Here is a 16,947-nt window from a genome sequence, read left to right as displayed (position 1 = left end):
AGAGAGAGAGAGAGAGAGAGAGAGAGAGAGAGAGAGAGAGAGAGAGAGAGAGAGAGAGAGAGAAGGTGAAAGAGAACAGATAGATGTTCTACTCTCATAATTGGATCTTTAACTTAGGGATAATTTCTAAAATTGATGTATGTGATTTTGGAAAATCACAAATGATTCTGGAATTTCTCTGGAAAGTTACCTGAGAGAGATTCCTGATGGATACTCTTTTGGAGACAAGAGCACTCCATACTTTCTCTTTTCTAGAGGGAAGCTAGGATTAAAGAGCACTGGACCTGGAATCCAGGAAGACCTGAGTTCAAATTCTGTCTCAGATACTTACAAGCTCTGTGTTGATGCCAAACAAGTCACTTAATGGCTCTCTGCCTCAGTTTCCTTATCTATAAAATTGGGTCAATAATATTACCTACCTTCCAGGATTACTGTGTTATTATTTTTTGGTTGTTTCAGTTATATCCCTTCATGACTCCACCTGGAATTTTCTTGACAAAGATTCTGAAGTGGCTTTCCATTTTCTTCTCCAGCTTATTTTACAAATGAGAAAACTGAGGCAAACAGGGTTCAATGACTTGCCCAGGGTCACACAGTTAGTATCTGAGACTGAATTTGAATTCAGGTCTTCCTGATTTTCCAGTACCAGTTTTCTATCCACTGTACCACCTAGTTGCCCTCAAATGAGAAAATATTTGTATACTGCTTTTGCAGACTAAAGCACTATTTAAATGTTAGCTATGTTATCATCATGATTATTCTCCTTACTTCACATACAAATAATAATGCTCAAGGCCCTCAGTAAATGGGTTGTTTATAATGATCAAAGCAACTGAAATGACCTCCAGGAATTGATGCAGAATGAAAGGAGCAGAATCAGGAAAATATTATACACAAAGACTGATACACTGTGGTAGAATCAAATATAATGGACTTCTCTACTAGCAATAATGCAATGATCCAGGACAATTCTGAGGGACTTGTGAGAAAGAATGCTATCCACATTCAGAGGAAGAACTGTGGAAGTAGAAACAGAAGAAAAATAACTGCCTGATCACACTGGTGGATGGGGATATAATTAGGGATATCGACTCCAAGTGAACACTCTAATACAAATATCAATAATATGGAAATTGGTCTTGATCATGTAAAACCCAGTGGAATTGTGTGTGGGATATAGGAGGGAGTGGGAGGAGGAGAGGGAAAGAACATGAATCCTATAACTATGGAGAAATGTTATAAATTAATAAATTAAATAAAAATAAAAAAATAATGATCAAAGTGTAGTATAGAAGTGCAGAGAAGATAAGTCCCAAAGGGGAAGTGAGAAAAACTACTCAGTTTAAATATTTTAACACTGTGTATAGCAGAATCAGCGCTGTAGATATCCATTATACATACCCCCTGAAGCTACAAATATACCTAGGCTATTACAATACTAATCTCCTTTTGCTATACCTTCAATACTTTGCTTTAGATGAGTACTAATAATGGCTAATCATATCAATACAGGGCAACTAGTTAATTCAGTGGATAGAGTGCTGGCCTGGAGTTAGGAAGACTCATTTTCTTGAAGTCATATCTGGCTGTGTGACCCTGGTAAAGTCACTTAAACCTATTTGCTTCAGTTTTATTCTTTATACTATGAGCTAGAGTAGAAAATAGCAATCCATTCCAGTAGCCTACTTAAAAAAACAAACAAACCAATTGGGTTATGGGGAAGTGAACTGGAGTAAAATGATTGAACAATGATAATATCAATAGCTTATATTTACATTGTGCTTTCCAAAACACTTTACTCATAACAACCTGGTGAGGTTGGTTGCTTTAGGTTGTTACGGCCAATGGGAAAAGATAAGATCTCATTCTCTGCTCATGTTAAAGGATAATAGATTTAGAACTGGAAGAGACTTCAGGGACCAAATAGGACACTCCATACATTAATGGAAACCACACAATTATATATGTGATGACCACTCATCCAGTTTCTACTTAAAGACCTTCAAGGAAGGAAAACCTGTCTCTTGAGGTAGTTTCACTTTTTGGATAATTCTAGTTAGGATATTTTTCTTGACATTAAGTGGAACCTCTTTGCTGCTAATACTGCTCCGGGTACTGAAGGAGCTTCCTTCCATAGGAGAATTCAAATACTTGAAGACAATTCTGATGTCCCCTTAATATTTTCTTCTTTAGGCTAAATATCCCCACTTCCTTCAGTTGCCATGAATGTAAGGCCCTTCACCGTCTTGGTTGACCTCCAGATATTTTCCAAATAATACCTTCCCAAACCATAATGCACATGATTGAATAGAATACTCCAGATAAGATATGATGAAACAAGAATCCAGTGGGACAATGACCTGGAAGTTATGCTTCTTAAGATATCCCCAGAACTTTTTTTTTTTTTTTTTGCCTACTGACTCAAATTGAGATTGCAGTCCTCTAAGACCTTCAGATCATTTTCAGAGATAGTCCTATCTGTCTTCTGCATTATAGATGAAAAAACTGATTTCTTTTTGTGCCCAAATGCAAGACTTTAAATTTATATCTGCTGAATTTCATTTTGTTGGATGTACCAGTGTTCAAGCCCACCAATATCCTTTGGATTCTTCCTGTGTTATATATTGGATTAACCCTCCCAGCATCATGTTGCATCATCTGCATCTCTAATAAGAATATTATCTATATCTTTTATCTGATAACTGATAAAAAAAAGTTTAAATAACACACACTCTGCCAAGCATAGACTCTTGGGGTATTATACTAGAGACCTCTTGGCTGTTGATATGGAATCATTATCAAAGTTTAGTTTTCCCAACCAGTTCTGAACCCAACAGCTTATATTATGATTTATTCTGTATCTCTACATCTTCTTTGCAAAAATGCCATGAGAGACATTATAAAAAAAGTTTTGCTAAAATTCAGTTAAGCTATATCTATGGCATTTCCTTTTTTTGACTAGATTAAGAATTCTGTAAAAAAAAAATTAGTCTGGCAAGATCTGTCCTTGATAAAACCATGTTGACTCTTTGTAATCATTGTTTCTCTTTCTAGATGTCTACCAAACATCTCTTTCATGTTCTGTTCTAGAATTACCCCAAGAAATGAAGTCTAACTTACTACTCAAACTAACTATACTACTAGTAATATTTTGCATACTTAGTTCTATTCCATTTATTTATTTTTAAAAATCAGGTCATTTGCCCTTCTCTAATCTAATCTAATACTTAAAAAACTTTAGCAAGATCTTTCCTCAGCAATCACATTTGCCAGTCTGTCTGGGACCCAAAGACATAATTCACCTGGGCCAGGTGCCTTGAATTTATCAAAGGGAATTAGGAGCACTCTTAATATCTCCTTACATATCTTAGGCGTCAACTCCATGTTAGTTATTTTTGTTTTTATAATTTCCAGTGTGAAAGCCACTCTGAAGAAAACAGAAGCAAAATAAAGATTTGAAAACTTTGTTTTCTTTTTGTTATCAGTTATCATCCATCCAAAGCAAGAGTATTTGCTCTTTGAAACTCCCACTCACACTGATGAGCTGTATTCCCAGAAGGACTGCTCACATCCCTCTCTCAGGATTACTCCCAATAATAGGGTCAGAGAGTGATTTTTTTTTCTAATTCTACCAATATGTTATCCTACTAGCAGTTTTGCTAGTTTCATTTAACCCAGTGATGGGCAAACTATGGCCAGCAGGCCAGATGTGGCCCCCTGAAATGTTCTGTCCCACTGCGGGACATTATTCCTTATCTGACGAATACAACGAGTAGGATACAATACAATGAAACTTCGCAAGAGTTGCCTTAGAAACAGACTGACAGATGAGCATTTCCTTTCCTTTGGCCCCCTCTTTAAAAAGTTTGCCCATCACTGATTTAACCAATTAACATCAATTAGGCTTTACAAAGGGGGTGTTTGCTGAGTAAATCTATCAAGAGGACATACTGGTCACTCTTTCATCTCAGGCCCTGGGAGAAACTGGCTCACACTTCAGGCAGTTTCCAAAAAGCACTTTCACTATCAAATTCCCTCCCACATTCAGCAAAAGCTGTGAAAGAATCACTGTTGCTCCCTCTTAATTGCCTTTGATCTATAGTAGGCTTATCAGGTCAGGTGGGGCTTTGCTCCAGACTCTCTCTACTGGCCACAAAATCTGAATATAGACTTTGGTTCTTGGACCTTTGGTAACTCACCATTCTGAACTCTGGAAGAGTACAAGATGATAGCCATCACCAATGCCCCTATACCTAAAAGCAGAAAGGAACAGATGCAGAGCCCTATATCCTTAGCCCTGTCAGGGAAGGGGGGGACCTTAGACCTTTACAGTCTGTTTCTCTAACCAGAGCAGCAGGTGACAGGAATGAGGAAAAACCACAGCAAAGGAGTTACTTTGGCTGGCTAGTGACTTTTGAATACAACCCAGGACCAGCTCAGTAGCCAGGCAATAGGCAGTCTCTTCACCATGTTCCTTCTCCTTGTAAAATAACAGAACCAATTACAGAATGCCTGTCCGTGTTCTGAATAGGAGATCAGGACTCTTCCATTTCATATCATTATATATTTCCATAAGTAGGCTCCCTAGCTTCTGTAGGAGCTGGCAGATGGTGCACCATACTGTGTACACTTTGAGAATGGAGTTCCATTGGCCACCTCCGCCTACCCCATTATAAAACCTTAGGTAGAAACATCATTCCACCAACTCTTGCAATGCAGGAGAGTTGGGGAGTGGAGTAGACAGAGGGAAGCAAAGAGGTCCCCTTCCCAACGAGAGGCTTATTTTAGTTTCCTTTATTTTTGTATAATTCTATAATTTTGTATAATTTATTTTTTTGGTATAATTCCTTTATTTTTATATCAGGGGTCTGGAATTTAAACTTATATTGCTGAATCAGAGAAAAGAATATGAAATGCACTGCTGATGTCACCAGCCTTTTATGTCTTCTCTTGGTCTTTATTTCTATCCAGTGTGCTCTCTGAGGAGCTAAGTTAAGGACTCCCTTTGCTGAATCCCTGCCATGTCAAGTGCACCAGGAGTGCTCAATGGATATTTAACTAGTTTCTAAATGAGTGAATCCTACCACTTCATACTTCCTCTCTGCTCTTCAAATCTTAAACAGTTTGCAAGGCACAATGTTAAGTCCCCCGTTTCTCCATGAACCATTCTCAGATGATTAGGTTCTAGGAATCCCCCCTGAATTCCTCTAGTGTCTAGTCTTTATTCTCTGAATCTAACACTTTGTTAAATTGCTCCTGCTTTATATAATTAGCTCTTGAGGTGGCTGTGAGGAGGGCATTCACTGTAACTTGTCTCCTAACAGGAACTACTTCTTTTCTCCTCCTCCTCCTCCTTCTCCCTTATCTTCCATCTTGGAGTCAATACTGTGTATTGGCTCCAAGGCAGAAGAGTGGTAAGGGTAGGCAATGGGGGTCAAGTGACTTGCCCAGGGTCACACAGCTGGGAAGTGTCTGAGGACAGATTTGAACCTAGGACCTCCCATCTCTAGGCCTGGCTCTCAAGCCACTGAGCTACCCAGCTGCCTCCTTAACAGGGACTTCTTGTCTGTCTTCATTTACAGACATTTCTAGCTGTTATATTTTCCTATGACTTCAAACTCCTTGAGGAGAGAAATTTATTTATTTTTGTTTTTCCCACATTTCCTAACTCTACCTTTATATTCCTTAGTAATTTCTTGAATGAATGTAGGCTGATTGGCACATTTACATACTGCTTTCTTTTCTTTTCTTTATTTTTTTCCCCAGACCTTTACCTTGTGTCTTAGAATCAATACTCTCTCTCTCTCTCTGTTCCAAAGCAGAAGAACAGCAAGGGCTAGGCAATGGGGGTTAAGTGACTTGTCCTGGGTCACAAACCCAGGAATCTAGGACCTCCCATCTTACATACTGTTTTAAAGTGTTCAGTGAGGTACTATGCAATTGATATTGACCTTTGCTTTTTCAAGTTTTTACTTTGTTGATGGGCAACAAAATCTCCAGATCTCTTCTGAGGTATTGCTATTTGCCCTTGAATGAAAAGCAGAAGTAAGCTAGTGACTACAGTAATTGTGCAAAGATTATCACAATCTCTGATGTATACAGAGCAAATGTGAATCTGCAAAGAAGGCAGACCCCAAAGGGACTGGCAAGGGAGAAATTAGATGGGAATAAAAGCTAATTACTTCTCTATCCAGAAGGTGGCGATATGATCTCAGAAATGGCAGTGGCCATACTACTAGGATTGCTTCTTTTTGCTAGTTTCATATAAAACAGGTAAATCTAAGTTTTTCATTTCTTCACATCTTAATGATAATGTTTGTTTCTCTTGCTCATTCCCACAAGCCCCAGCTTTCCTTCACCTGCATACTGATCTTATCTTCTCATAATCTTATCTCAACACCATTCTTTATTCTCCAACAGATTTCTTCTTGTCTAGTTGTTTTCAGTCATATTTGACTTTTTGTGATCTGGGGTTTTTCTCAACAAAAATCCTAGAGTGGTTTGCCATTTCCTTCTCCAACTAACTTAGCATATGAGGAAACTGAGGCAAACAGCTAGGAAGTATCTGAGGCTGCATTTGAATTCAGATCTTGACACCAGGTCTAGCACTCTATCCACTGTACCACCAGGCTGCCCCAAACTACTTCTCACCCTCTACTTTTTTAGAATCAGCTGAAAACCCCCAAAATAAACCACAGGAAATTCCCAGCAAGCATCAGTCTTTGCTTTGGAGAATATGAATGAGCTATGCTTATTAAGACCTACTGGATCACAGATATATTAAGAAGTATTCTCAATTATTAATAAGAGAAGCACAGATTAAAATCTAACATTGAGGAAAAAGAGGAACTTGAATATTATAACCATTTTTGTTGTTGTTGTTGTGCCCATAAGAGCTAGAATATTCTAACCATTCCCTTTTCCACTAAGAGGCTTCTCTGCTCTGGATTCATGCAGATAGACTGTAAAGAGTTCAATCCTGGGTAGCTTGACCTCTAAGGATATGGCACTGGACTCTCTTTTCTCATAGTCTTTGGCTCTTTAAACCCAATGATCCAGGGAAGAGTTGCTTACTGCTTACTACTTCAACTTGTGTGTAGGTCTTTCTAAGGGGGGAGTAAAGAAACCCATGGAACAGACATTGATTTCCTACATAACAAAGAAATATCAAAACCAATATCAATAATCAATATTCCATAACATATTCCACAATGATAGCAAGACTTAACTAAACAAGTGGCAATGCTAATTACTCTTAGATCCAGCCAGGAAGCTGACACCTAAAAATGTCCAACTGAAGCAGTTTTTAGGACTATGGAGTAGTGTTTTGCATTTCATCTTGGCTCTGAATTGTTTCCCTCAAAGTTAATGTCTTTTGGCAAGCCAGGCCAGGATCTTCTGCTTCTTCTCTTGTTGGAGGTTGACTAACAAGGTGCAGAAGTTTCCCTTGTTGCCAGTTGGACCTGGGACCTTTCACACTCCCAAGGTTGCCTCCAAGTCTAGACACATGGCACCTCAAGAATGATGTTCCATTCAGGGAAAGAAACACAAAGGCTAGAGATCAGCAAGGAGCACAAGCATGGGCTTTTTGAAAAAAAAAATGGGTTCACGTTCTATATGAGAGTAGTAACAGGGTGGAGGGGAGAGGTGACCACACATACTCTCACCTTAATCATGGGAAGGCTAGAAAAAAGTCTACTATGTGTCACACAGGAGAATTGAAGCAAGATACTGAGCAGGAAATGATTTCTTGTTATAAATAATCTCACTGATTATTGGCAACTCTGGCTCAGCAGCAAATGAGGGATCATATCATTTCTAAGTGCTTCCACCCTTCAGTACTGAGGTTTACACGGCTGGAAGCAGGTAGGGAATTTCTGGCACGTACAAATTCTGAGTTACCATGTCTGTGAATTCCCTGAAGTTTCTAAGGAACTCTCTGTATTAGTTTCCTGGGATAGTCTTGATAGGTGAATTCTTCAGTTTCAAAATAACTCTGAGGTTTCTCCTCACAGTCAGAAAATATGCTACAGGTGAATAAAAGGAAATAGTCATTGTTGGAAGGGTTATGAGAAGGCAGACATACTAATTAATATATTGTTAGTAAAATTGTACTGGTCTAACTGTTTTGGAAAACAATTTGATATTCTCTTAGAAAAGTTTAGTAACTGCTTTGCAGACTATATCAGCTTTCTTTTTCAGATGTCTGATTGTTCCACCATAAAAACCATGTCATCGATTAGGCTATTCAGGGTAGCTTAGGAGGATAATGATTTCTTCCTTTACAATATCTCTCGTATATGTCCTCTTCTTCCATTCACACAGCTACCACTCTCTCCTGGTTCTCCTCCTTATCTGATCACTCCTTCTTTGTCTCCTTTCCTGGATCCTCTTCCAGATCATGTCCTCTATCTGTAAGTGTACCTTATTCCTGGTTCCTTTTCTCCCTCTATTCTACTTCACATTGTCATCTAATCAGCTGTCATGAATTGAATTATCATCTTGATGATTATGATTCTCAATATACCTATCCTGCCCCAATTCTTTGCTGACCTTCAATCTCATTTCTACAACTGCCTTTCAGAGATCTCAGACTTATTGCCTATGAGACTAAGGTCAACATGTCCAAAATAGAACTCATTATCTTTCCTCCTAAATCCTCCCTCTTTCCTACCATACCTATCACTCTAGAGGGCAACACCATTCTAGTCCCTCAGTCTCACAATCTAGGAGTCATCCTAAATTCCTCACCATCTCACCCTCCAGCTGCCCCATTTCCAGGCTGTTGCCAAGGCATGCGGATTATAGCTTTGCAATATCTATCAAATGTGTCCTCCTCTCTCTTCTGAAATTGCCACCATTTTGGTGCAGGTCCTCATCACCTCACACCTGGACTATACAATAGACAATTGTTGGGTCTTCCTATCTCAAGCCTTTCCCTATTTCTCTGTTCCATTCAGACACTATTCCATTCATCTAAAGAGCATGTCTGATCATGTCGCACCTCTACACAATAAACTCCCTATTGCTTCCAGGTGCAAATACAAAATGCTCTGTTTGGTATTCAAAGACCTTCATAATCTAGCCATCTCCCACATTTCCAGAGGCCAGTTCAATCCTGAATCCCGTGAGTCACCTGTTTCAGTAGTCACAGATGTCACATATACCCAAGATGACTTTATGGACTTTGAGGTCTACAGCCACCAAACTAGGCCAGTCTTGAACCTGGATACACTTCAAGTAAGAGACACTGTCTGCCAGCTGGCCTTTAAAGAGTCATCTTAGGAGCTGGTTGTATTTCATGTACCACTTAATGGGTGGAGAACAAAAGCAAAGTCTGAAAGAGACCAAGCTATCTCTGAAAATGAAATATGTACTCTTTGGGCAGATCTTCCCTCCCTGCCAAACAAAATCATTAGAGACAGTAAATTCAGTCTGACAGTGAGATGCTATTATAGCAATGTTAACTTCATAGTCAGCACAAATGTCAAGATTCCTCCTTCTCCAATTGCTTCAGTAGAACCAGGATTGCTTTCCTTAATCCTTCAGATATATCTAGATAAGTCCTATCTACAACCTTAGAGGGATGATCAGTACCCAATCATGAAAAACTCATGTCAATAATTTACATGGAAATACAAGTTGGAAATGACCCAAACATCAAACTGGTCTTAGATGACTGCTGGGCAACAGCATCAGTTGTCCCTGCCTCTCTTCTTTGATGGAATGTCATTGTAGTTGGCTGAGATTATACACTGGATGACTACCACTTAAAATTTTACTGTGTAAGTTCTCCATTGAATTATCCTAATCACTACCAAAAGTTCAAAGTGACTATTTTTGGCTTCATTTTTGGTGGCCCAACTCTTTCTAGCCTGATCCATTTCCATGGCAGTGTCTTGCTTTGTTACCAGTTCTCTCCAGAGGCTTCTTTGTGTTCATGGACTTGCCCTGTGTCATCTAGGGGTATTTTTGCAAAAAAGTCTGGTATGATGAGTCTTCCTTAACTTGTTTCCTTGATATCAGATAGCAACCACCTTGTTTAGAGGAACTATGGGCTCTGAAGAACCTTAGTTTGAAGGAACAAAAGGTATTTGCCCTTAAAGCAGAGGTTATGCTAGTAGCAGGGAAATTTGTTGTGGCAATGCTCTGTCTGGTTAAATGCATGCTAGGTAGGACAAGAATTGCAATTTAAGAAATGGACTTGCTTAATAAAGTCATCCAAGCATTGAAAAAAAGTTCCAAATTATTCCTCTACCTTTGTTCTTCAATCCAGTGACACTGAACTCCTGGCTGTTTTATGACTAAAACTCTCCATCTTTTAGCTCTGGACATTTTTTTTCTGATTATCCCTCAGTTCTGGACATTTCTCCCTCCTCTCTTTCATCTTCGGACCTCCTTGGCTCCCTTTAAGTCCTAACTAAAACCCAATTTTAACAAAAGTCTTTCCCAATTCCTTTTCATTCTAGTGCCTTTCCTCTATTAATTATTTCTTATTTATCCTGTATGTAACCTTCTTTGAATGTATTTGTTTGCAGTTTTTTTCCCTCATGAGATTGAAGGCAGATATTGTTTTTTGCCTCTTTTTATTCCCAGTGCTTGGCTTAGTGACTGGCACATAGTAGGTGCTTAATGAATGTTTATCAATTAGTTGATTGATCACACATCACCTGGACTATTTTATCAGCCCTCTCTTTGTTTTCTCCAATTCAAGTCTTCCCACTTCAATTCATCTTCCGCTTAGCTGTCCAGGTGATCTTGACCAAATTCTATCCCTTTCCCCAACCTTGCTCATCCAAGAGTTTCTGCAGTTTCCTATTACCTCTAGGATCAAATACAAACTCTTTTGTTTGATATTTAATGCTCTCTTCACAAACAGGCCCTTTTACCTTTAAAATATTCTTACACTTTACTCTCCCCTAGGCACTCACAGTTCCTGGAATTTGACATTCCATCTCCTCTCTTCATGCCTTTTCTTTGGCTCATTCCTGTGCCTGGATCACTCTGTCCTCTGACTTTCAACTCTGAGTTCCTTGCTTTCCTTGGGGACTCAGGTAAAATCCAACCTTTTGCAGGAGGACTTTCCCTATCTCCTTAGTAGTTCATCCTTCTCAGATTGCCTTCCATTTAATCTTAAAAAAACATTCTTACTTTCTGTCTTAATATGAATTAAGACAGAAGAGTGACACAGACTAGGCAATTGGGGTCAAATGACTTCCAGAGTCATACAATATCTGAGGCCAGATTTGAACCTAGGGCCTTATAATTCCAGGCCTGGTACTCTTTCCACTTTACTACCTCCCTCCATTTAATCCATGTAGTTTGATGTACCTAGTTATTTACATCTTGTCTCCCATTAGAATGTAAGCCTTTTGAGGACCTATATTTTTTTTTATTCTTTCTTTCCTTTAGCTTAGCTCAGTGTCTGGCACATAATAAGCCTAATAAATGCTTGTTGACAAATTATCATCAGTTGTCCATATGCTATGATTACAGAAGCTTTGGAAAGTTCTCTTCTGCTGTCCAAATTTCTTCTCTACTTGTTCTCTCCTCCGAACCAAGAAATTCCTGAAGAGGGAACCATGTCTTTCATTCTCCATCAGTGATAGTATTTCATGAAACAAATCCTTTTTCTTTAACTCTCTAAGATACTTATTTTATAATATTGGGTTTTATAGAACTTAGTATTGGGGTCTTAGGTTCTTGCTTCATGAAGGCAGGGAATAAATCTTATTTAAACTTTGCATCACTTCCCTTGCTTCTTCCTAGCTTTAGCACTTGAGTCTAGTAGGCACTTAATAAATGTTTATTTGCTAAAATATCCTTGGCGGGAATAACACATTAACTGATGTTCCCAGTAGGATGTAAATCATCGACATCAAATAACAACTTGAATGTTTATAAGTTTTGTGGATGGATAGGAAGATACCATACCAGAAGGAAAAAGTTTAGAGGTTGGTAATTATAAATTTGACTTACTGCAAATTTTTATTTATGCTTGTCTTTGAGACAGTTCATAGATTTTATTCTCTTCTTAAATCAAAGTAGAAGGAATGGATAAATCCAGTCTACTCTTCCTCTATGTGATTGAAAGAGCTTTGGGCAGTACCAATAGGAATGGGAGCTAAAATTCTTTCACTTGGGCTAAAAAAGAGTCCCGAGGGGAGGAAAATTGTCCAGCCATAAGTACAATTGTTGGGGAGGGGAGCTGTCTCCTAGGGATATCCTCTCTCTAGACCCTGAGATGATTGTTGCACTGGGAGAAAGATATCATGGTCTGGGGAAGGAACCAGGATCATTATCCTGGCACAAACCAGCAGAGGGCTATGAACTATGGGTATAGTGGACTTTAGATTATTGAGGGAAGAAAGCACAATCTCCTTATGTAGGTGTCATGGTACAAAGCCCTTGTGGTCCTAGTTTGGTTCTGTTGGTTAGAAACTTTCCTATTACAGCACCAGACACACCTTTGATGGAAGCCTGGAAATCTGGAAGTCTTGACTTTAGTTTGGGATCTTGAATTTTAAAACAAGAAAGAGAGAAAATCTGAAGAGAAGTCCTTACATTCAAGATTTGGGAAATAGAACCTTATAGGGGGAAAAATTGAAAGAGATTGAACTGACTTGGAATCTCTCTTGCTGATTTTTAAACATTTGATTTATTTATCTTGTAAAATGAAAGAGGCTGGGTGCATGAGAGGGAGCCATGAATTTAGAAGTCAAAAAGTCTGGGATAATTCCTCTGCAATTTTGAATTGTTCTAGACTGGTAAATCAAATTCATAGCCTGCTTCCCCAAATCCTAAGTGGGTCCAAAATCATGTTAAAATATAATTGGGAAGGGGCAGCTGGGTAGCTCAGTGGAGTGAGAGTCAGGCCTAGAGACAGGAGATCCTAGGTTCAAACCCGGCCTCAGCCACCTCCCAGCTGTGTGACCCTGGGCAAGTCACTTGACCCCCATTGCCCACCCTTGCCACTCTTCCACCTATGAGACAATACACCAAAGTACAAGGGTTTAAAAAATATAATTGGGAAAATATTTAACAAAATAAAAAGACAGTGGAATACAGCGTTAATATGTGTTTTTCTAGATCGATATGTGGCCAGCTGGGAACTTTATGGTATGGGAACTCAGTGATTACTCTTTCTATTTGAGTTTGATGTTACTATTTTAGACATTCTGGAAAACAATTTGGAATTATACCTCAAAAGTCACTAAACTATATTTACACTTCATCCATTCATACTATTGTGCGTATACTCTGGGACATTCCTTTTTCTCCATTAAAAAGTACTTATTTAGAGTCTCTTCACTCAGGACTCATACCTATCTGCTAGGAATAATCCAATGATCTAAATTCACCTATGACTGGCTTTTGCCCCCAGACATTAGTTGTATTATCTCTGACATTCTGCATAAAGGGAATGGGAAGTTTGACATTGTTTGAATCAACAAGTCAACTTCATTTATTATTTATTTATTTTAGTAGCTTAATTTTAATTTCAGAATCATAAATAACTTTGTTTTCCAGCCAGATTTGTGAAATGAAGAGGGAAATGAAACACAAAGATAACTGCAGCAAATGAGATCACAAAGATTATAGGGTATGAGAACAAGTAGAGTTTGGGGGGGTGCTCTCTCCAGCCACAGAGAAATGGTTTGGTGATCCAGGCAAAAAAACCAAAACCAAACCTTGTAAGAGTTGACCATAGCCAGTAATGGTGATCTTCTTGCTGGTCTTGCCATTCTGAGAACTGAAGTGGCTTCCACAGTTTTCGTGCCTTCTTTCGCTTAGCCAGAGACCACGTGCTTGCCATCTAACCAATTGGCTATAGCAGTTAAATCAGTGATGGGCAAACTATGACCTGCAGGCCAGATGCAGCCCCCTGAAATGTTCTATCTGGCTGTGCGACATTATTCCTAATCTGACGAATACAATGAGTAGGATACAATACAATGAAACTTTGAAAGAGCTGCCTTAGAAGCAGATTGACAGATGAGCATTTCCTTTCCTTTGGCCCCCTCTTTAAAAAGTTTTTCCAACACTGGTTTAGATGAAAAACCGGGAGTCATTTGTGTTGGGTATAGAATTTGTCATGAACAAGACTCCAGGACCAGTTTGTTTCAAGATGAAGTTCTCATCAGCAAATCTCTCCTAGATGGGTTTGCCACCAATGCCATTATGGTGTGTGAAGTCACCACCCTGGCATATGAACTCAGGAATGATTCTGTGCAAAAAGAATCTCTTGTAGCCAAATCCCTTCCCTCCAGTGCTCAGAGCATGAAAGTTTTCTGCCTTCTTTGGAAACTTTGGAAACTCTACAAAGAAAGAACTCAAGAATAATCCAGTCCAAGGGCTTGTTATGGGAGGAGACATCAAAGTACATGATAGGAATGGCCATAGCTACAGATGGCTGGGCTGAATGTGGCTGCTGATAATGGCATCTGCCAAGCCAATAGGCCAACTTTAATGATTTTACATAAATGATATATTTATCACATAAACTTTATTATCGTTTATAAATCCTTGTCAAATAGTCAGCCTGTTGAACTTCTTGTTAATAACATTTTTTCAAATTTTCAATTTTCAAAATTTCAATTTTCAGGTAAGAATTTCTTATATGACACAGCCTATTTTTGAATGCTTGATGTATCTTTTTCTCAAATATTTTTCCTTCTCATTTTTATATGTAGATCACTGATTTAAATTTATGATGATAATTTTCTTATCCAAACTCATTCTGGCTTCATTTAATGACCTGTTTATTACTGTGTTAATTGTGTCCCTAGTGTTTCTTCCCTTCAGACTAATCCAGACAGCTGTACCTCTTGGTTAGAATATTTTTTGTCTAATTTTTCCATAGAACATCATCAATAAAAGAGAGATATTTTGGAAGAATTCTTCTCGTCATTACCTTCCGTAATTCCTGCATAAATCTTTCCTTTTACATTTCCTTTTACATACATACAAGGCTATACTTGGCCTTTAGAAAAAACCTGTCTCTAAATGAACATGAACTAAGAATTTTCTTTTTTCCCCTGCTCCAACTATATCAATATCCATTTCCAAGTTGATTCTTTTTTCATATATGAGACAATCTAATGGAGGTTTCCTCTGGAGAGGAGGTGGTTATCAAAAAGAGCTCATGTTTTAAGTAGAATATGGTATAGAGTGTTTGTGTTTGTCTTATGGAAGGAGATAATACATCCTTCTTGACTGAAGATAGCCAGAGACTTTGATGAATCTCATTTCTTTAAAAAATTTTCCTCTAGGGGGCAGCTGGGTAGCTCAGTGGAGTGAGAGTCAGGCCTAGAGACAGGAGGTCCTAGGTTCAAACCCGGCCTCAGCCACTTCCCAGCTGTGTGACCCTGGGCAAGTCACTTGACCCCCTTGCCCACCGTTACCACTCTTCCGCCTATGAGACAATACACCGAAGTACAAGGGTTAAAAAAAAAATTTCCTCTAGCAATCTGATTTCATTTATAAAACCTTTTCATCACTTTCAAGAATTCTAGCTAAATTTGTCCCCTAAAACTGTGTTTTGTTATGAGGTTTTGCTTGTAGATGTTTTGGGGTCAAATTTTTTTTTTCAATCTCTTTTGAGTTTGTTTCTAGAACATCCCTGTTACCATAATAGCTTTCTGTGATGGAATTCTTTTTTCATTTGCCTTTCCTTCTAGTCCACTTCCTGACTTGTTAGGGCCAGGCTCTTTTACATTTTTGTAGGGAAGGTCTAGACTCATTCAGCTGTTGCTTTCTTGGGGTATTGAGAGTTAATCTAGGATCTCAGGGACAGCTCAAACTCTGGACCAAAGAGTGTTCAATTCGGGGCAAATGGCTCTCCCTTAGTCTGAACTATGCAAGTTCCTGATGTGGGATTTGAGTCTGAGCAACAGTAGGTTGCTTCATTTAGCCCCTCAGACAGGTAGAAACTATTGCTTCTTCAGAGGGACAAAACAGCACGAACCCCTAAGGTCTGGGATTCTTGCTCTGGTTATTTCTTTTCAGGCTTCAGACTGGCTAGAAGGTAGAATGAAGAACCTCATTTATTCCTGGAGTCTAAGACACATGCTGCTTGCTCTTGGACTTGCTCCACAGCTGGGATTGTGACCTCTCTTTACTTACAAATGCCACTTGTAGGCACAGATTCTCTTCTCAGTCCTTCCTATATTTGTGTTACAGGACTGTGTAGTGGGTGATAAAGCTGCAGATGACACATTCTCTCTTTACAGTACCTTAGTATGGGACTCAGACTTTCTGCTGCCCTAGGGTACGGACTGAGCTCTTCTTGGGTGCTAGAGGGCTCTATGCTGTTCCTGCTATCCAAACCCTTTCCTGAGTGTCCCCACACCTCTATGTCTATCTCTCTTTGCCAAATTTGACTGGAAAAATAACTCACTGTGTCTTTTTCTTATATTCCCCTGTTGACGTTTAGTCTGGTACATTTTCTATATCTGTTCAAAGGAGCTTTTTTTTTGCAGATGGTGGTGAAGGGGAAACTCATGGTATTGCTTCTTGCTACTCCATCTTGGCTTCATGCCCCTCAGCACAGACTCTTAGAATTAGACAGAAGTATTCTTTTCTAAATCACTCATTTTTCATTGAAGAAGTTGAATCCTAGAAAGATAAAGTGATATTCTTAAGAGTAAAATGACTAATTAATGGCAGAGGATAGCAGGTCTCCCAACTCTCAGTTGGGATCTCTAGATCTGAACCCTCTGAACATACTTTCTTAGCTCTCTAAATTACTCTTGAATATGTCCTAGACAAGTCCAGTCTTGGGACCTACCCAATATGTTGTGGACCTTTCTTTGGCCCTCTTGACATTTTATGAATCATAATGGAATGTATATCTTAGGCATATCACAGAGACAGCTAGACTTTCACAGAGAAACACGTGACTATTACAGATAATAACAGAGACTTTTAAGAGAGAACTGAATGGCT

General features: G+C 38.9%; 2 pseudogenes; one reads left to right on the top strand and one right to left on the bottom strand.

Annotated features, from left to right (window-relative positions):
• The window catches only part of LOC123233387, a 21,689-nt pseudogene extending 11,494 nt beyond the window's left edge, over window positions 1-10,195 (top strand).
• Window positions 10,196-12,381: 2,186 nt separating this feature from the next.
• On the bottom strand, window positions 12,382-14,401 carry LOC123233385 (annotated as a pseudogene).
• Between the last annotated feature and the right edge of the window lie 2,546 nt (window positions 14,402-16,947).

The sequence above is a fragment of the Gracilinanus agilis genome, chromosome 2, assembly GCF_016433145.1.
Source record: "Gracilinanus agilis isolate LMUSP501 chromosome 2, AgileGrace, whole genome shotgun sequence".
Classification (NCBI taxonomy): Eukaryota; Metazoa; Chordata; class Mammalia; order Didelphimorphia; family Didelphidae; genus Gracilinanus; species Gracilinanus agilis.
Note: the sequence above shows the minus strand (reverse complement) of the source record. Positions and strands in the feature narration are given on the sequence as shown.